Source organism: Ambystoma mexicanum, chromosome 2p (genome assembly GCF_040938575.1).
Source record: "Ambystoma mexicanum isolate Mex_15411 chromosome 2p, UKY_AmexF1_1, whole genome shotgun sequence".
NCBI classification, from domain to species: Eukaryota; Metazoa; Chordata; class Amphibia; order Caudata; family Ambystomatidae; genus Ambystoma; species Ambystoma mexicanum.
Window position 1 is genome coordinate 1,195,649,396 of NC_090923.1, and position 20,740 is coordinate 1,195,670,135.

The 20,740-nt window shown below is 47.4% G+C and overlaps 1 protein-coding gene across 5 annotated transcripts in view; it reads right to left on the reverse strand.

Moving 5' to 3' along the window:
• ARHGAP4 (Rho GTPase activating protein 4) overlaps positions 1-20,740 on the reverse strand; it is a 593,975-nt gene that overhangs the window by 187,416 nt on the left and 385,819 nt on the right. The gene's annotated exons all lie outside the window — the stretch shown is intronic.

The window sequence follows — 20,740 nt, forward strand, 5'->3', positions numbered from 1 at the left end:
TGGAGCAAGCCTTCTCCAATCCCTCGTGCTCTGTAACATTCAAACTGAACAAAGAACACTCTATCCTAATTGTGTTTATAGAATAGTACCCTAGTACTGTATACCCTCGTTATGCAGCACTATGTTGCATACCAGCTAGATTTGTGCTACAAAACACCCCAATAAATATATTGATACCCAAGAAACAGGTGCCACGAAAGCCAGAGTGGTAACGCTCACTGAGACACCATGACAATGAGAGAAATACCACAGAAATACGCAAGTCAAGGCAGCGATTGGGGAGACTCTTTCGTGCCAGTCAGTGAGATTTGGCTCTATATGAAGAAGCCGCACCTACATGGAATTGCCAGAGGTACAGTGACCACATCTGGCCACTGTGACTATGATGGTTGTAAGTCTGTGAATCCATATCATAAGCCTATTGCCCAAAAAAAAGCCCACATTGTTTGAATGTGGCACCACCTCCGGCAGAGCAGTCCTCAAAGTGTTTGAATGAATGCAACCTTGTGATTGGAATTTTGAACACTCACCCTATCCCAATTCTCAAAATGTGCAGTCTCTCTGCTTTAGCTTGTTGATCTGAATACTAAGTGCCAAATCATGGTGAAGAACCCGCAGCAACCCACCAACACTGTCTGGTGGGCAGGCTCTGCTTGGTATCTTGTGAAAGCAGACTCACATTTCCTATCTTTACGGGAGCAGCCGGGATGCAATTGTGACCATCACGCTTTGGCTTGCTCACAAATCCTGGTCATGAAGCAGACAATGCTGCTGGGAGAAAGGACTATGAGAATCAAGGCAACCTGCAGCTGGCACGGTTGGAAAACTGTGTGGTAGGATCCAGGCTGCAAGAAGACCATGCTTAATACCAGTGGCATGTCTGTCGGCATTCTTTAGCAAGGAGCAAAATAGCAAGTTAATGTTTTTATGTTTTTGTTAAAAAGGTGAGGAACCACTTGACCATTTTCCATGCCCCCTTTCCTTTTACTTGAAACAACCTTTTATAAAGAAAAAAACACTTTAAAATCTTTACATGTTCACCAATAGAAAACCAATATACCAATAGGCTATGGACCACTGCATGGCACCCTCCCCCTAATACAGAGGCCTTTATTACTATCGGGAACCACCTCCTATAGGACCAATACTTAAAGGATGCCTCAATACCAGTTTCTCAAACCACTGTCTGTGTCGTCTTTTGTATCACCGTAATGAAAGCCGGGTCTTCAGACCTCGCCACACAGCACTCGAGCATCATTTTATGAGACCCAAATGGCTGCTCCACTGCTCACTAGGATTCTCCAGTTGCTCCACACCAGTGTTCGAGAAGTCCTCCTGTCGCATTTATGCATGTGACAGGGTCAAACGCACAGTCTAAGCGACTAGAAACAAGTGACACAGCAGAAGTCCAAAGAGCTCGAATTTGAGAGTTCAGGGTTACATAACCTGAGGGATTCCTCATATTTAGGAATTTGGGTCCAGTTCTTTAGGAGGGATGTGATAGTCATTTTTCCCCAATGGAGAGCCCTTTCCCATTAGACTCGGGAGGTGCGGCCGCTACCGAATTATATGTGGTGGTTTAATGCGGGAGGACTTCATGGGAGGGACTCCCCCACAGCGGAGAAGGACGACCTCCTTGGGTACAACCCGTTGTATAACATCCCAATCCCACATGCTTTTGCCCCCCACACCCCATTTCAAACCACTATACTGAAAGTAAACCAATGTATTTCTGTAGTTCCAGGGGTATAACCAAGACAGAAAATACTAGGAGAGCACAGAAAACATGAGAAATACTGACTGTGCTACAGGTGATGATGTTTTGCTGGGGCGGAGTAAGCCCTATGGAGAGGAGAGGAAAGGAGAGGAGAGGAGAGGAGAGGAGAGGAGAGGGAAGATGGACTCTCGGTCTCCGTCTTCCCTCCTCGTCGGAGAACCTGTGAGTTTCGAAGTCCACACTCGACCCCAAGAGAGGACACAGGCGAGTGGCTGAGTGTGTTTGTGACTGGTCCTTCATCGGCAGGACCCAGCCCAGCGGGAAGCAAGTGAGGCAGTGGCACGACTTCCAGGAGGTGGACCACGAGGTTCCCAAGCGGTGCAGAGACTGCAAGGAGCCACATCAAGCGGAGCCGCTGCAGACGCATTAACGAAGAAGACGGCTGCAGGAAGCGGGAAAGAGACCGATCCCAGTTCCTGGAGAGACCGGCGCTGTGCGAGCGAGTCCCAGAATGTAACGGGGAGCACGGACAGACCGGTAGGGACGTGGAGGGGAGGAGAAAAGTCTCTGCTTTATGCCGGGGCACTGGAAAGGCCTATCAGATGGCCACCAAGGGTCTGGGACCCCAACAGAAGGGAAGAGTGCATCAGAGGAAATCTTCCTCGTAACAGTGGCAGTAATAAGTCCACTAACCACCATAGAAGGGCCTTAGACCCCAACAGAAGAGAATAGTGCATCCAAGGAAATCTTTGTATCAGAGGCAGGGACAAATCCACGGACTACCAGAGCAGGGTCTGGGACCCCAACAGAAGAGAAGAGGGCATGCGAGGAAATCTTCCTCGTATCAGTGGCAGAGAGAAGCCCAATGACCACCAGAGAAGGGTCTGGGGCCCCAATACTTTGCTGATGCAGTGAAATAGTGCCAAGATAAAACCCAAGTTGAAAAAGAACTCTAAAACACCAGGGGAAAGGGGTAATTCTCCTGGTGAGAAAAGAATCAAATACGCTGACGAAATTCCAGGGCAAGGGAGTCATTCCCCATGGCCTTGGAGAGTGCAGTCAGTATGAGGAGAAGGGAGCCATTCTCCTGGTCCAGAAAGGTGACTACAAAGTGCTGGAACTACCAGCCATGCGAAGGAAGTCATTCCCCCTCGCATTTGTTTACAAGAGGACCTTTCGGGAACACCACCTGTATACCAGGAGAAGGGAGTCATTCTTCCTAAGAAGGAACTATTTTATTATTCTTTAGTTGTAGTGTAAGTTATAGAAGTAGGCTGTGACACAGGACGGTGGAGTTTGATTTCGATGGACGTTCTGATAAATCCTTTAATATTATGAGGCAGGGAAACCTCTGACGAGATACGGATAGTGACATTTGTTTTCCACTACAATAAAAATCTATAGCAACAAACATGTGACCCTTGTGTCAAGTTCCTTCTTCGACAACTTTACAGGGGACATTGAAGAAATGGACAGCAGGAGGCATAGCATCCCAGGGCAATGATGTAGCCAGAAAGCACAACAGCGTACCTTGACATGGATGTCCTTGTTAACCAGCTAAGCATCAGGACCATCACTCGCTCTTCCAATGAGCTGCAGATAGGTTAAAACCTGAAATTTCAGCTACCCAAAAGCACTGCTAAACACTCGCCATCTATGAACTTTGCAGCTGAACGTGTTGCTGTGAGTGCATGTTTTACAGTCCCAGTGATCCCAGAGACTAGCAGTGACCTCACTGTTTACCCTAATGGTTAATTACTTTCAGGCACCTCTAACCTAGAGACTTCGATATTTCACTGAAGAACACTACTGACAACTTTACAATAATAATAATAATAATAATGTGTGACCCAAAGAATCCAAATGTATCGAAAACATACATTTGCCTGGACATCCTTTTCATGCTTAGCTATAATGTGCTAGTTATGGGTTTGTCACAGAGTTAAAGTGCAGGGTCCAAGTACACTAATGAAATAGGCAGGACAGGATTCTTAGGTTTTCTTTGGCTCACTGATTCGTATTGGTGTTCGAGCATTAAGGCCAAGTGCACAGGATGGGTGCAAGTGGACAAGAATACAGGGTAACATGATCAATTTTACTTAAAAGAATGTTCGCACCAGAAGTAGATTTTATTTGCATTGCATCTTGCAGGTAGATAAATTAATATGTACATTTAAAGATGAGTACAATCATACAAATGTCAAAGGGCCTCATTACACGTTGTGCGGTAGGGATTTAACTGGTAAGGGAATACCGGTATCGTTAAATCCCCATGCCAATTACGACCCGGCTCACCGCTAAGTACGGTGCCACTAATAGTGGCTAGACCGTGGACGCGCGACCCACGATCCCGTAAATAACGCCATGCCGGTAATAGCACAGCATCACAAGCCAGGCGGACGTGCTAATAGCGGCATGGCAAAGCCCCCAAAACCCCTTACCGGCATGGCGCAAATACCGGCATCGCGAACCACCAGTTATCAGAACCTAGCAGTGTTCCCACCTGCCACAGGTGGATAAAATCCGCACAGGTGGAGGCAATGGAGACTGTGGCAGCACAAAAGGAGCACACCACACCCCTTCACACACCCATTCCCACACCAAGATGGTTCCAATACTAGCAGCATTACATGGGCTGGAGGATATGATTGCAGTGCAGCAGCAACAACAACAGGCAGCACAAAGGAGTCGCAGGAGGAGAAGGAGGAGGATGGCAAGACAGGCGCAGCAAGCACCACCAGGGCACCTAGTCATACCACAGAGGCAGCCACCAATCCCCAGGATCCGAGCCAGTCCATTTAACCTAACCCCTGAGCAGATACACAACCTGTACCGTCTGGACCGGGATACCATCACCAGCATCGTGTACATGATACATGATGACACCGTCAGCCTCATAGACATCAGAACTGCCATTCCCCCCTCTACTGAGGGTGGTGATTATGCTCCACTTCCTGGCCACAGGCACCTACCAGCATACAGTGGGGCAGATGCATGGCATCTCACAACCAGTATCCTCCAGCACGCTGAACCAGGTACTCGATGCCCTCCTGAAGCATGCACGGGAACACATATTCCTGCCACGGACTGCCCAGGAGTTCGCAAACACCAAAGTTGGCTTCTATTCATTGGCAGGCATCCCAAGTTGCATCGGGCCATCGACTCTACCCATGTGGAATTGGTGGTCCCACATCACAATGAAGTAGTCTACCAAAACAGAAAACAATTCCACTCCATCAATGTCCAAATGGTATTTGACGCTAAGAAGATAATCACACATTTTTGTGCCCGATTTCCCAGATCAACCCATGATTCCATGGTCCTGCGTAACTCAAACATGCCACGCTACATGGAGCGACAAGCCGGACAACGTTACTGGCTTCTTGGTGAGTAGCAGGGCAAGCACATGGCAGTGTGATGTGGTGGGGAGAGATACATACTCCTTCTGGGTGTTGACTGTCGTCTGTAGGAAAAATGGACATACAGATGTAGGCCAATGTCCATCAGGGAAGGCCGCAATGTCCTTGAGGACAACCCACATGCAATTATGAGCTGCACAACATAGAGTACAATCCAGGTTTCCGAATATTGCACATCCATCCACATCCACATTGCACATCATGCCACACCACATTCCACACAAATCAGCAACATGGCGTCAAGATGGTACTACAGAATCAGCGCAGCACAACATCAAGAGAGCAATGTGCCCTTGAATGCATGCAAAGGTAACACCCCTAGCCATAGCATTGAACCACACACCTATAGCACCACTGAAGTGATGCCACACAGCATGGCAACATCGATGTCGGAATGGCAGTACACTAGCAGTGTGGTACCAAATTTGCCTGGGCCCAGGGACACCTAAAACCTGGCCTCACCCAGGACATGTCATTTGCTGTCGGAGGCATGATTCGGGCATGTCCACTTGCAGGGTCAAGCTCACCTTTGCACATTGCAGTCACGAAGATCGTCTGCATGCATGCTGGTAGTCGTGATTTTGAATCACAATGCAAAGTCGATTTGTGTGACATGTACAGGCCGCACCTGAGGTGAACGGTAACAGGTACCCATTCTTCACCCCATACAGGTGACGCCGGCTATCCCCTGAAGAGGTGGCTCCTAACCCCTGTACGGTACCCACAGAACCGGCAGGAAGAGGACTACAATCGTGCACATACCCATACCCGCGTCGTGATAAAGCAGGCATTTGGCCTTTCGAAGACACGGCTTTGGTGCCTAAGCGGGCCGGGTGAGGCTCTCCTATACGGCCATGACAAAGTGCCGAAGATAACCATGGCATGTGTAAAGCAGCACAAAATGTGCATCAGACGGAATGTGCCTATGCCATCTGACATTGACATGCAACCACCAGATGAGGATGATGTTGATGGGGATGAGGATGGGTGAAATGGTCTGCCAGGACATGCAAGAGGCGATGGCCAGTAGGGACACGATGTGCGTCAGCATCTGATGTATCAAATGTTATGAGATACAAGGGAGAACTATTATGGATGGAGAAGGGTATTGTTGCCCTGATGTATGTGGTGAGGCCCACAAAGGACGCTGTCCCCAATAAAGTACGCATACACAATGATGAAGACCAAGCCTATGTTTCAACTTTTCAACAGTGTATTGTGATCAAAATGTGAACAAAAAGTGCATGGCCCCACCTGTGCAAACACCCTTTCCCCCCTACCCCCACAACACTCCCAAAAACACCCTTTTCCCCCCTCCCCCAGAACACTCCCAAAAACACCCTTTCCCCTCTCCCACCACAACACTCCCAAAAACACCCTCCCCCCCCCCACGACACCCCAATGTGAGGCTTATAGTGTGTAGGTGTCCTGCTCCACATGTGCCAGCAAGTTCTTGCTGGCCCTAATTCTCATGGCCTCCTCCGCCATTGGGTGGTTGGGATGGCGTGCGCCTCCTGGTGCGCAGAGAGCGGCGCCAGGGGCTTATTTGATGGGAACTCGCAGAGGAGGAGGTGCCCGGTTGATCCTGTGGTGGGGGGGGGGTATTGTCGCTCCATGGCGTCCGCAATACGTGTGAGGGCCCGCCTAAGTTGGGCCATTTCCTCACAAATCCTGTTTATGCAGGGCTCCATGCCCTCCCTTGTCTGGCTTGCATACAACCTAAGGTCATCCCTCAGACGGGCTGCCTCTGCCACATGCTGGCCAACCAGCGAAGTGATTTCAACCTGCCTCTGGCTGATGGTTGCAAGGTCATGTTGACTGGGTCCAGCTGTTGGGGTGGCTGCTGTGCCCTGGTCCATGCCTCTGGCATCAGGTGAGGACACCTGAGGGCTCCATCGCCCTTCCACAGTTTTGTTGCCTGATTCTACATGGCTACCTGATTGTGATAATGGCCTTGGGCTTGGCTCAATGGACCGTGGTGGGCTGGGGGTCTGGCTTTGATTCTGAACTTCAATTGCCTCCTCCACGTCCGAAAGCGGCGTGGTGGCTGCTGCCTCACCAGTGGAACTGGTGGCAGCAGAGTGCGGGCCCTCCGTGCTGGTTTCCAATGTCATTGGGTACACTGCCGTGGGTGGAACAATTGCAGCAGCCGTGGCCTCAGGCTGTGTAGAACTGGTGCTCTTGCTGCCTTTGCCCCTCTGCTGCTGATCACTCCTCCCGGTTCCCCTTGAGGTGGTGGCGGTGTCCCTTCTCTCATGTGTCCTGGGCTTTTTCTTTGCTGGGGGAGCAGGTGTCACAGTGCCCGGTTCATCAGTGTCTGTCTGTGATCCTGTAGGGGACAAAAATCATCGTTTATGGTTCTACGTGCCTTATGCAGAATGTTTACTTCATGCCGCTCTATGCATTGGGGCCTCTTTATTTTTGATTCCGATAATGGGGATGTCGGGTGGGTCATGCATGAATGGGTCTGTGTTGCACATGTATGTGGTGATGCGTGCATGTAGGTTTGTGGCTGGATCGATGGCCTGAGTATGGACTCATATTTGGGGTGCCCATCACCCTTCACTGTGCAATGTTTGATGTATACTCTCACCTCCATCTGATGAAGTGGGCGCACCATGTTCCAGGTCTCTGACACCCTCAATCGATTCCACACCAATTGTGGTGGCGCAGGTCTCCTCCCACTCCCAGAGTTTTATAGGGGAATCAGCGCCACCTCCTGGGGCCATTGCCAGCTTGCGATTCACAGCCAGAATGTTTTGTACACTGACCCGTAGGTCGTCCCACTGCTTTCGGCAGTCCTTGACAGTGCGGGTGGTGGTGCCCAACGCACTGACTTTGTGGGCAACCTCTGCCCAGATGGCCTTTTTCTTGACGAGGGTCTCCCGCCGCATGTCATTTGTAAATACTACATTGGTATTTGCTGCAAGTGTCTCAGTAAGCATGATCAGCTCCTCATCTCTGAATTTTTCTTTTCACTGGCGATCAGCGCCCTTCTTGACGGCCTTGGGCATCTTTGTGCTATCGGGGATGATTTTGTGTTGGAGTATTGTGGAAAGAGGCCCTGAATGCAGAGGATGGCAATGGATTGTGTTTTTAAAGATGTCCGCCGTGCTCTTTCCCATTCCAGTGCGATGACGCTATTTCTGGTTCTGCAATTTAACGGTCACTGCTAATAGCGGTGACTGCTACTTGCATGTAGAGTGAGGGCGGAGGTGCTATTAGCACTTTCGCCGAAGCCGGTAAGGGACTTTTTGGGGTCTTTAGCGGCATGGCGGTAGGGTCATTACCGGCATGGCGCTATGCTTGTGTCTGCGTACACGTAATGGTACGCTATTAGCGCCCTCTTGCCAAGGCGGACACGCTAATAGCGCCATGCCGGTAAATGTTGACTTTTACCGCACAACGTGTAATGAGGCCCAAAGTCTTTAGGTGCAAGCATTTATTTAGCTCCTAAATAAGAGGCTCATTCTGAGTTTGGTGGAATTATCGCTTAACTACCGCCAAGTGGAATTACTGTTGCTACCACTTGGTCTCGTGGTTTTACCAAAGGATTACAAGTGGCAGTAGGTGGTGTAAATCCCCATTTTTAAGAGACCACAGGACTCTATGGGGATTTCAGTGGAATTACAGCTCGCAGTAATGCTGCCAATTTTGCTGATTTTTCAGCGGAAAATTTGAGGATTTACCCCGAGCATTTTTCTGGAGGTAAATCCCCCCTCTCCTCCATACTTCATGGTCAGAGTTTGGCGGAGCAGAAAAAGTGGCGGAAACCAAATTGCTGCCACTTTTTTACTGCTCTGCCACACTCGGAATGTGGCCCTAAGAGTTAAGGTGAACTGAAATGTCATAGTCGTTACTTTAGGGGCAAACAGAGTTTGCTATAGTCACTGTCCAGATTGGCTGGAGCACAGATCCAATACTGCTCAACTGCAGTACAGGTATGCTGTAGAACGATATGAGGGAAACAGACAACATTGTTACTGCTTTGACAGAATATGATGTTGATGCTGTGCAGTTACAATGTGGGGAGAGGACTAAGACTTAAATTCGTAATCACACTGACCCCTCCCAAGGAACTCTCAGGGAATCGGGTACTCTGTGGTTGGGGAGGTCCTTCTGGCTTTTCCACAAGACCTGTCAAACTCTTGGATAGTTTGTGCTTGGGACCATCAGGTGTTTGACTAGATTTGGCCAATACTCAACTCTGAGCAGGGCCTGAGGTTTCAAGGGTGTTTTCTCAAAGGGGCTGAGGTTTAAAAGAAATCTGTGAACATCTTCAGAAGGATCTTAACACAACAGAAGCAGATGGGTGCCAACTGCTAAACTTGGAGTAGGTGCAAACGGGTCTACTCCAAAAAAGGTGAACATCTGTTGGTGCAATTATGGAGGAGGGCTCCTGTAGTGGCCCTCTAATGGGGAAGGCGCTCCAAGGGGGACATGCACTTTGGTTGGTTGTTTCGTTGTTTGCTAGGGTGAGCTGCCAGTATGTCTCGGTCACAGTGTTCTTGCTTTTTGATCGTCAGAATCCACAGTGGGAGCAGGCAATCAAGTCTTTGAAGGCAGCAGATCTGAGGCTGTGACATGGCTGGCATCACCCAGGTAGGCGGAAGTCCAATTTTCTGCAGTTCAATCATCGGGTCAACATCTTCAGTGTTCAGGGACGAGTCTCCAAGGTTCTGCAAGTAAATGAACAATACCCTTCATTTGTATAGGTAGTTAGGCCGAAAGGGGGTGTCAGGTGGCCCATTTCCCAATCAAAGGGGTGAATTTGAACATTTTGAAGGTCCAGCAATCAAGCGGCGCTGCTGCATTGAAAATGTGCAGTCTTCTTGCAAGGCGTTAACTCTCAAGGTTATTCAGGTCTGAATCCAGACACCATGCACAAACTGGTCTTATGTAGTCATGGCTGTTTCTATTCTGAAACTCCATGGCCAGCAGAGCCATGACCATATATATCCACACTTGCATCCCATTAACTCTGACAGAGAAGCAATGTCAGGAAGTAGGGCTATGCAGTGGATTTTACTTGTAGAGATTTCCTAAAGGTGCCATCTATGCAGCCATCAGAACAGTACCCCTAAAATCAGGAAAAGGCTGGTAAGAACACTCAAATCCAGCAATGCAATTTTACTTCAGAAGCACACAGGGTACAGTGTGTAGCCTGAACCAAAGGAACTTGGTGTCTTGGAGAGGACATATGCGCAGTCGCTTCTCTGATAAATGATTGGATTAGAACTAAAGTTTAAAAAGTTGTTAAAAAATAAAAATACAAGAAACAGTAAAGAATACAGAGCAACTAAGTAGGATTTTTAGTCTCATTGTTGCTGTTTAACAGCAAGCGGGGTGGCTCTCGGTTACCACAGAAACATACATGGTCATAGCAGTAGACGGGGCTCTTACACTTTGCAATAATACACACTGTTTGGAACAAGAGGGTACGCTTACTGGTCACTGTAAGGTGCGAGAAATGGCCAGCCTCACTCTCCAGCTGTGAGAGCCCTTAAGGGCTACTGAAGGAATGGTCCAACAAATGACAAATCAGCCATTACCACAGGAGTGCATCACTCCTTCACCTCATCTGAGTCACCCAGGATATGAGGGCTGTACCGGTCAGCAGCCTGGCTGGCACCTGTGTGTCCTAGCCAGGCTTCGGGAACCCTTGAGACATTTAGTTGATCCGTTGGCGGTTAATGAATGTTCAGTTCTGCAGCAAAGGTAGATGTGCAATAAATTCATTTTCATCAGCAGCTCAAACATGTGCCCACTTCCCCATGTAACTTCCTGCCTTCTGCACTTACACTGCGGTTAGCATTTCAAGACAGCATTCAAACGCTCTGGTTGCTGAACCACTGCCCTTACTTCGTCAAAGTAGACCTCCTCTTAGCAGGATGCAGAATGGGTCCCCTGCAAGCCAGGGCCCTGCTCTCTCACAGTGAGGTGTGGTGAAAATGTGAGATTCTTCACCAATGCATTCCTGTAATGGTCTGAGAGTGGAATGCCAAAGAAAACAACAAATAATACAGCACGCCTAGACATCCCATGTGAAGGTCTTAGTGCACCTTCACCTCCTCCCAATACTGAGGTTTCAGGGTTGGGTTTTTTAACAAATAAAATGCCTGTCCTTATTCCAGAGGATAGTTCATCAATGTGCTCCTCTTTCCACACCCAAATCGAAACAAAATGGGTGACCCATGGTACTCCCTGAGCCTAACGCATTTCAAAAGGATGAATGGGGGTGGGATTGATCTGCTTATAATTTGGCAGCAATTTGTCAAGCACTTAATTGATAAAGAAAATATTACAAAAAAGTATTTTTTACACAGACAATAATGCATCTGCAATTTTTTTTAAAATGTGAAATCATTTGCTAATCCTTCCCTGTAGATCTACAATATATATGATTATTTTTTAATCATACAGTCTGCTCATCTAGCTAATGGATTTCATGAATTTTATATTTGCAAAATCACGCCTATACAAGAAAATGAATCGAAAGACATCACTCTAGATCCTTTGGAAACATCTCCGACCCATACTGTACATAGTTGTTTCTTTTCATTTAAAAGAAGTCACTGCTGAGGATATTGGCTCTATGTTGTAAAAACGAAAGCCTACTCAGTCCTGTTCAGATGTTTTACCTGCCTTGGTGGCAAGACAGCACTCTTTAGCTCTCGCTGGTCACATTTCACGTTTCATAAACCGTTCATTAACACAGGGAATTATGCTCTCAGGTCTTAAGCTTGCACTCCTTACATAATTCCTAAAAATAGAAAGAAAAAAAAATCCAGAAACATCACTGGTCCCTACTGGTCTAGGCAAATACCAGCCCATAGCAGGCCCGTCATGGGCATACAAGGTCTAGGAGTCAAAAGTGATACAACAACTGACAGTTTTTGCAGAAACTCACCAAATCCTTGACTTACATCAGTCTGGTTTCCGCCAAAGCATGAGACAGAGTCCTTTTGGCTCTGCCTGGAATGTGACTCTGCATCAATTAGACACATCCCAGTTGGCTCTATTAGTTCTCCTAGACTCGACTACAGCATTTGACACAGTGGATCATACGGATCATACCATCTTGTAATCCCGGCTGAGGAATTTGCTTGGACCATTTACTTCTACCCTAGCATGGTTTCGAAGTTTTCTTTCCTCCGTCTCTAGGCAGGCAGTTCAGATCGGCCTGTTTACTTCACCACCCACTTCAGTCACATGGTCCATATGGTGCCTTTTAGGGCCACCATTCACAAATCAGATTTTCTTTCAGTTTTACGAAGACGACACAAAACTACTATTCAAGTTGTTGGGGTCCAAAGAAAGTTACCTCAATCCTGCCTTGCTAAAATTCCCTCAAAAAAAGAAATACTTCTGCTGTGTTCGAGACATCCTTTAACGGATCCAGCAAGAGGCCCTCTCCCTCCTCTTCTATTTGGGACGCCATTAACCTTTTCTAAAAAAGCTAAAAAACGGAGTATTCTGGGACGTGATTAAGACTTGGGTATCCTTGTCATTGCGTTCTTTCCGATAGCCTCTAATTCTGGGCTGGATCCTCATTGTGTGAGCTCCTCCGAGCTCTGTGCTCCCGTGTGAACAGACCGGAGGCCTGTGCCTCTGAACGGGCTCCCCTGCCGAGCTGGTCGGTGCATCCTGGGAACTGAATATAGCTCAGGCAGAGGCTTCTCAGCATCTGAGGCAACCAGAGTTGGAGGTCAAGCGAAAGAAGCCTAAAGGTATTGTTATAGGACACAGAGGCAGCCCAGTCTAGCACAGCTGAGTACAGCCCATCTCTACTTTCCCCTACTTTCTAGTTTCTCTTTTTTTTTCTTTTTTATGACCAGCTGCATGTGTTAACTCTGTCAAAGGGGTACTGTACAGATTGTATATGATATGGCATTTATAATGCGCCTATACACAAGTGTTTCAAGGCTCAACGAGGCAAGGAAGGTGGAACAGACGGAAGACAAACACAACCATCTTATTAGGCCAAATTACATTGAGATCGCGCAAGTGCAGGCATGGGGTGAAAGGGTAGGTGCGGGGGTGGGTAGGAGGCAGAGGGAGGTGGCAGTGCAATACATAGGATCAACAGTAAAGAACAAATAAAATAAATTAAAACAATAGGTAAAGGTGCAGCCAGCTAGTGGCAAGTGCAGGAGTAAAAGCAGAAGAGCTGGTGGGGAGTGTAGGGATACAGAAACAGCCCCCAAGTGCAGGGGTTGACCGGGAGGCAGTGCAGGTGAGCAGCTGGTGGGGGAGGGGACCTGGGCCCGAGATCAGAGGGTAGCCAGGTGATCAGTGCAGTTTCAATCGGGAGTTCAGCAGGGGAGAGGAGGAAAGAAAGCAGAAGCAAAGAGGAAGGTCTTGAGGCGCTTCAGGAACCGGAGATGGCTCTCTTCAAGTTTCAGGGAGGCAGGGAGGCTGTTCCAGAGGGAGGCCCCAGTCGAAGGAAGAGATCTACCACCAACTCCTTGCTTGGAGAAGCGACTGACCCTGAGGCAGTTGGAGGCGGATGAGCGAAGAGCTCGAGAAGGAAGATATTTAGGGAGAGAGAGTTGGAGGTATTGAGGCACTAGGCCCGAGAAAGTCTTGTGGAGAATGCAGAGGGTTTTAAACGTAATCCTCGCAGTCACTGGGAGTCAGTGCAGAGATTTCAGTCCTGGGCGATCCCTGGGCTTGAGGCCAAGGACAAGTCTTGCAGTCCTGTTCTGGATGAGTTGCAGAGGGTGGAGAGTAGAAGCAGGCAGATTTAGAAAAAGGCTGTTGCAGTAGTCCAACCCAGACAGAACCAGAGCTCTGGAGACAGTGAGCTTCTGGGGGAAGGAGAGGAAAGGAAGAATACCTCTGAGGAGGTGCAGCTGGTAGTGTGACTTCTTAGAGACGTTAGAGGTGTGAGGAGAGAAGGAGAGAGTGGAGTCGAAGATGACCCAGAGGTTTCTAGTCTCACTGGTGGGAGAAGGAAGAGGGCCAAGAGAGGCCGCCCAGAGAGCGACAGGAAAGGAGGGAGCAGGTGTGCCAATAAAGAGAATCTCAGTCTTACTGGCATTAAGGCTGAGATCGTTGGTGGCACACCACACCTGGATAGCGGACAGTCAGAGATGAGAGAAGGAGAAGAGGTGGCGGAAGGGAGCCTGAAGATGAGCTGAGTGTCGTCCGCATAGCACTGAAAGTTGGGGCAGAGAGCTGCAATGTGGTGGGCAAGAAGTGCCAGGTATTGGTTGAACAGCCAGGGAGAGAGGTTAGACCCCTGGGGAACACCACAGGAAGAGATAGAGGTGAGTAAGGACCCAAGTTGGACCTGGAAGGGTCGATCGGTGAGGAAAGAGGTCAGCCCAGCCAGGGCCTGATCGCCGATACCCAGGTTATCAGGGAGACGGTTGAGCAGGATGGCATGGTTGGCCGAGTCAAAGGATGAAGAGAAATCAAGTAAGATGAGGACACAGAGGGTATTGGAGTCAAGGTTGGAGAGCAGGTCTTCACGGATGTTCAGGAGAGCAGTTTCCGTGCTTCTGGCAGCTCTGAAGCCAGAATGATGGTCATGGAGACAACCAACCAGTTCAGTGTGAAGATTAAGCTGGGAGATGGCCAGCCTTTCCAGGAGTTTGCCCACGAAAGGATGAAAGGAGTGATGTAGATTGGGCAGTAGTTAGCAGGGCAGGAGGGGTCGGCTGAGGGTTTAAGAAGAGGGTGCACAAGTGAGTGCTTCAGGGGGGAAGGGAAGACTCCAGTGGCGAAGGAGTGTGTCAATGTGGTCCTTGATGGTTTCAGAGGAACAGGGGAGAACCTGTTTTGACAAGACTTTCATAGATCGGACTTGTCTAGAAACCTTGTCTGTGGAGAATAGGGGAAATGCAGAGAAGGAGGGAGGAGAGGTGGCCTCAGAAGGGCTAGAGGAAGAGAGGGGAGTAGAGGGAGGAGGAGGAGAGGAAAAGAGAGGACAGAATGTCCTGAATTTTAGAGATGAAATGAGAAGCCAGGGCCTTGCAGAGGGCCTGGGAGGGGACAGGAGAGGTAGAGACTGCAGCAGAATTGGCCAGCTCCTTGCAGATTTTAAAGAGTTCGGCCGAGTTGTTGGATGTCGCAGAGATGTGGGCTTGGATGAGGGCTCTCTTCTTGCTGCGGACAGAGAGCTGGTATTGCCTTTGGAGCATGCCAGTTTGTCAGAGGATGTACATGAAGCACGCCATTTCCACTCAGCCACCTTGCACTTGCATTTAAGGTTGACGAGGTCTGAATCGTACCAGGAGTTGCACTTGGCTTTGGGCTTCAAGCGGATACTCATGACAGGGGCAGGAACATCAAGAGTATCAGATATAGCAGAGTGGAGCATAGAAAGGGCTGTGTCAGGGTGTGAGTCAGCTGAGGGGGTGGGAGAGAGGTGAGAAAGTGGCGGCGAAAGTCTCAACTAACACACGCTCCATGGGTCGGATAACCGAAAAGGTAGGTGGCAGTGATGGCGCTGACTTGGCCTGAGTGGTGGAGAAAGTGAGCTGAGAGGAATGGAGAAAGTGATCACTCCAGGAGAGAGGAGTGGTGAAAGGGATAGAGAGAAGGTCTGTAGAGATCAAAACATCCAGAGTGTGCCCTGCAGAGTGAGTTGGGCCAGAGGGGAGGATAGAGATTGAGAGAGAGTCACTGAGGTTGCGAAAGAGTCCAGAGGAAGGACAAGAAGCATCCAGGTGGATGTTAAAGTCACAAAGAAGGAGGATGTAGAGGTGGCAGTGGGGTTGGGCTGACTTGCCTGGTGGCATTTGGAGTTATTCATTTATTTATTGCATTTGAGGGTAGCGCCAAGACCCTGAGTTATCACAGTGCTAAATTTAGGTTAGGTACATTAATACATACAGTAGGGAAATCAAATAGTTAGGCATACTTATGGGCAGGTAGTTATAAATACAGGAGAGTAGGCAGTCAAATTAGGCATACTTATTAAACAGCTTTCTGTTTTTTTCGGAAGGTGGGGTAGGAGGACCCTTCTTGGATGCATGGGGGTAAGGCGTTCCACAGTGTAGGGGCTATGACGGCACTGCTTACTCCCCCTGCTCATTTCCTGGTGAATCCAGGAGTTGCCAATGACAGGGAGGTGGAAGAGTATAAGTAGCGCTGTTTGGCACGCTTGGTGATGCGCTGGTTGCGGTAGGTGGCTGCTAGGTTGTGGATGCATCAGTGCATGATGGATAGGATTTTAAATTCAATGCAGGCTTTAATGGGCAGCCAGTGGGCCTCGCGGCTGGCTTGTGGGATATGGCCTGATCGTTTCATGCCCCAGACCGCCTAGAGGACTTTATTTTGTAGTAGTTGGAGTTTAGTCAGGTTTTTTGTTGATGTTCCAGAGGAGGATGGCATTGCAATATTCCAATTTACTACCAATGAAGGCTCTGGCTGGCGTAATCATTTCTGCTAAGGTTAATGCGTTTAGTGGAGTAGGCCGGAGAAGAAGCAAGGGCATTAACATGTCTTTGCATAGACGGTTCAGAGTCAAGGTAAACTCCCACGGCTTTTACATGTCTGGAGATGGGAGTAATGTTGCCATCAATGGAGAAGGAGGCAAAAGTAGGGTCTAGGTGTTTGAGACGATGCAGGGAGACGATGATGAGGAGCTCCGCCTTGTCATCCTTTAAGCAAAGATGGCGGTTGGCCATCCATGCTTGCATAATACTATAGACCCGATATATGTTAGCAGAGTCAAGACTTTGGTTGCCGGTGAGTTTAAGTAGGAATTGCGTATCAGCAAAGGTTGTGTAGGGGATGTCAAGGCTGTCAAGGTGGTCAAAGAGGGGCTTGGTGTACATATTGTAAAGGGTAGGTGACAGGCAGGAGCCTTGTGGAATGCCAACAAAGACAGGGGTAGGGTCTGCCATAGGACATGGTAGGTGCGAGGGAGTCCACGCACATCTTGATGATGTGGGCGGGGCACATGTCTCCTTAGCAGTTGGAGGGTTTAAGATGCTGGATGATGCGAAGGACATAGGTAGGAGAGACGTGGGAGAAGTAGAAGGGGGCCTGGTGGTTATGGGGCGATCCAATTCATTGGCCAGATGAGTGAGGATTTTTTAAGGATGTTTTGTCCCCGAGTTACTTATTGTACAGACCAGCGCGGTAGCGCCGTGCATGGTACTGTGGGCAAACAAGGACAGTTTGACAGGCAGCAAGCAGTGACAAGGCCTTTCAGCATATCCAGGAAAGCGGATAAGCTGCTTTTCTCACCTCCCCCCACTTTTTTGGGACTTTATAGCCTAAGAAGTATAAAAACTGGAAATGTCTTCCTCTCGATCTAATCTTCGAAGTGGGCCCAGTAGGACCTCGGCAGACATAAATGATGAATGCTTACTTGGTCAATTGTTTCCTGCTAGGAAATGTTACTACGGACACACCTTTGTCGTAGAAAATGATTGTCAACTGTGGGAAGATCAAACAGTGTAGCAACGAAAAGCCTGGTAACACGATGTAAGCGCTACAGATGGACGAATGAGTAACTCATGCAGTTCATAGGCAAATACTGGTATATATCACCCAATTAAGATACATGAATAATCTTTTATACAACCGGGCCAAAGCTTGGAAAAAGAGGGAAATCAGCATGAAAAAGCCTCACCATCATTAACTTCGGCATTATTTGTGTCTTTTGTGATAAATGAATCTATGTCAGCTAGTGGTGTACAAGTAGTGTCCCAGCTTAAATGTGATGTTGAGAGTGTGAAAGTGCTGGATACTACCACAGACAAACCCAGACTTAACTGTGACCACTCTGAGTTCCCTCTGTTCGATACTGCGCTGAATCCTGTGGAATCATCACTCATTTCCCAGTGGTAGTCTCCTCCCTCAGGGCCAGGGAAAGGCAGCCGCTACCTGATCCTGACCCTGGGGTGGTGTCAGCAGGGAGGATCATGGAGGAAGAGATGGGTACCTGGGGTGACTACACAAGGAAAGAAGCGGTATACTTCTCTTTATTGTGAAGATCCTTTAATTCCAGAGTATTTGATGGCTTGCTGTCTTTATTCAAAACCAATTGATTTGAAAACTCTGATAAACAATTTAATTAAACATAACCCTATTCAAAAAAACAAAAAGGGAAATTGTGCTCACTCTACACTTATCATCTAAACATTGAGAGGTGTGGACTCTCGCTAACTCAGGTACCATAATGTTTTCCCAAATATTAATCTAATTTGCAATTGTGAGGTTGGGTACCTGTGTATAGCGCTTGTCCCCGTGAATCAGTTTATAACTGGTCTTTAAATATTGTACAAAGAGGCATACAATAGGACTATGAGAAAAAATGCCTTTATTCCAAATGTGCCCTTTTGTTGTTAAGTGTTTCGACCAATACTGGTCTTTATCAAAACAGGGCAAATAATTTACAAAATCACAAATGTCCAAATAGTACGGGATGGTGAACAGTCATAAAACAGATATACAAAAAAAAACATATATGATAAGAATTGCGTTGCATCAAATCATCCACGGTAACAATAACAGTGCATAAGATTATTAAGTGTATACAAAACCCAACGTGGGTTGCACCAGATAATGAATCAAAGGAGGGACTGAAAGGGGCTTGGCGAAAGCGAGGATTGTAGAGCAAAGGCGAAAAAAAACCAGAAGAACTCTGCATAAGTATATGCAGTGACACAAAAGAAGAAAGACATTCATTTAATACTGAGAAAATTACGTTGTAGAGATAATGAACATTATTGAGTATATACTTTTTTTAGTATGGGTCCTGCTGTCAGTATCTCTGGCTCAGCTGGGCAATCAGCATGCTCATTATCAAGAATAGGGCAGGTTTCCAGTGCTGGCATTTGTGTGTTGTATGCATAATATCCAACATGAGTGCAACATGATTTTTAGCAAAAGTGGCATGATTGTGCTCACCTCGTGTAGGCCTGTCACTCAGATGAGCGGGTTCAGTGTGTATGATAGTAAGTTGGCATACATTCCCTGAAGTCGTGTGAGGCAAATGTGTATTGTTGGCACATGTTCATGCACGCGCAAACCACTTAAGATACAGACCATAGATATACATGAAGTCAATTGTGAAGGACATGTATATATGTGTGCTCACTTGGCCCATGTAGAGCACGGACTATGGCGGACGCAGCTTAGTTGCTGATAAACCGCTGATGGAAGCGCAGTCCCTGTACAAACCCATTCGCATTTGCATAATGATCCCAATGCACTCTGAGCATTGCACGGTTGTTGCAGCGCTATAGCGAACACAGCACAGCTGTATTCCAAGCGCTGATGGACGCGCTCCCATTTTCTAAAATGGCTGCATTTTTTACAGTGAGCAAAATGCGATTTGAGACATGACCGCGGCCTCTGTTGCGTTCTCCCGCTTTCTAGCACCAGGTTGCTGGGAGATGAATATGACAGACAGGTATGGGCATGTCTGCCAGCCCATATTCCCTCACTTCTGACACTTCTCATCAGCGCGCTTGCACGTCAAGGCACTTTTTCGAACCATAGCTTTTGCCACAAGATATATGGCTTATCTAGCCCAATCTACATGGGCCAAGTGAGCACACATGTATACATGTCCTTCACAATTGACTTCATATATATATCTATGGTCTGTATCTTAAGTGGTTTGCGCGTGCATGAACATGTGCCAACAATACACATTTGCCTCACACGACTTCAGGGAATGTATGCCAACTTACTATCATACACACTGAACCCGCTCATCTGAGTGACAGGCCTACACGAGGGGAGCACAATCATGCCACTTTTGCTAAAAATCTTATTGCACTCATGTTGGATATTATGCATACAACACACAAATGCCAGCACTGGAAACCTGCCCTATTCTTGATAATGAGCATGCTGATTGCCCAGCTGAGCCAGAGATACTGACAGCAGGACCCATACTAAAAAAAGTAAATACTCAATGTTCATTAGCTCTACAGTGTAATTTTCTCAGTATTACATTAAGTTCCTTCTTCTTTTGTGTCACTGCATATACTTATGGAGAATTCCTCTGTTTTTTTCCTTTGACCTACAATCCTCCCTTTCGCCAACCCTCTTTCAATCCCTCCTTTGTTTCATTACATATCTGGTGCAACCCACTTTTGGTTTTGTATACACTTAATAATCTTATGCACTGTTATTGTTACCATGGATGATTTGATGCAACGCAATTCTTATCATATATGTAATTTTTTTTGTATATCTGTTTTATGACTGTTCAACATTCTGCACCATTTGGACGTTTGTGATTTACAAGATCGCCCTGTTTTGATAAAGACCAGTATTGGTGTAACACCCGTCAACAACAAAAGAGCACATTTGGAATAAAGGCATTTTTTTCTCATACTCATATCATATGCCTCAATGTCCAATATTTAAAGACCGGTTATAAACTGATTCAAGGGGACACGCACTATACACATGTACCCAACGTCACAATAACCCTATTCAATATTTATGTATACATGACAAAACGAAAACATGTGAAACATCCGATGTTTATGGTAGTTGTAATTGTATTGCAACTGTTTAACCATGTGATATAAAATCCATTTAAACTTCCTTGTACTCCAGAAAGCCTCAAGTACTGTGACGAGGAAGAGGAGCAAGGAGTTCATGTGGAGGAAATGTGACTAAG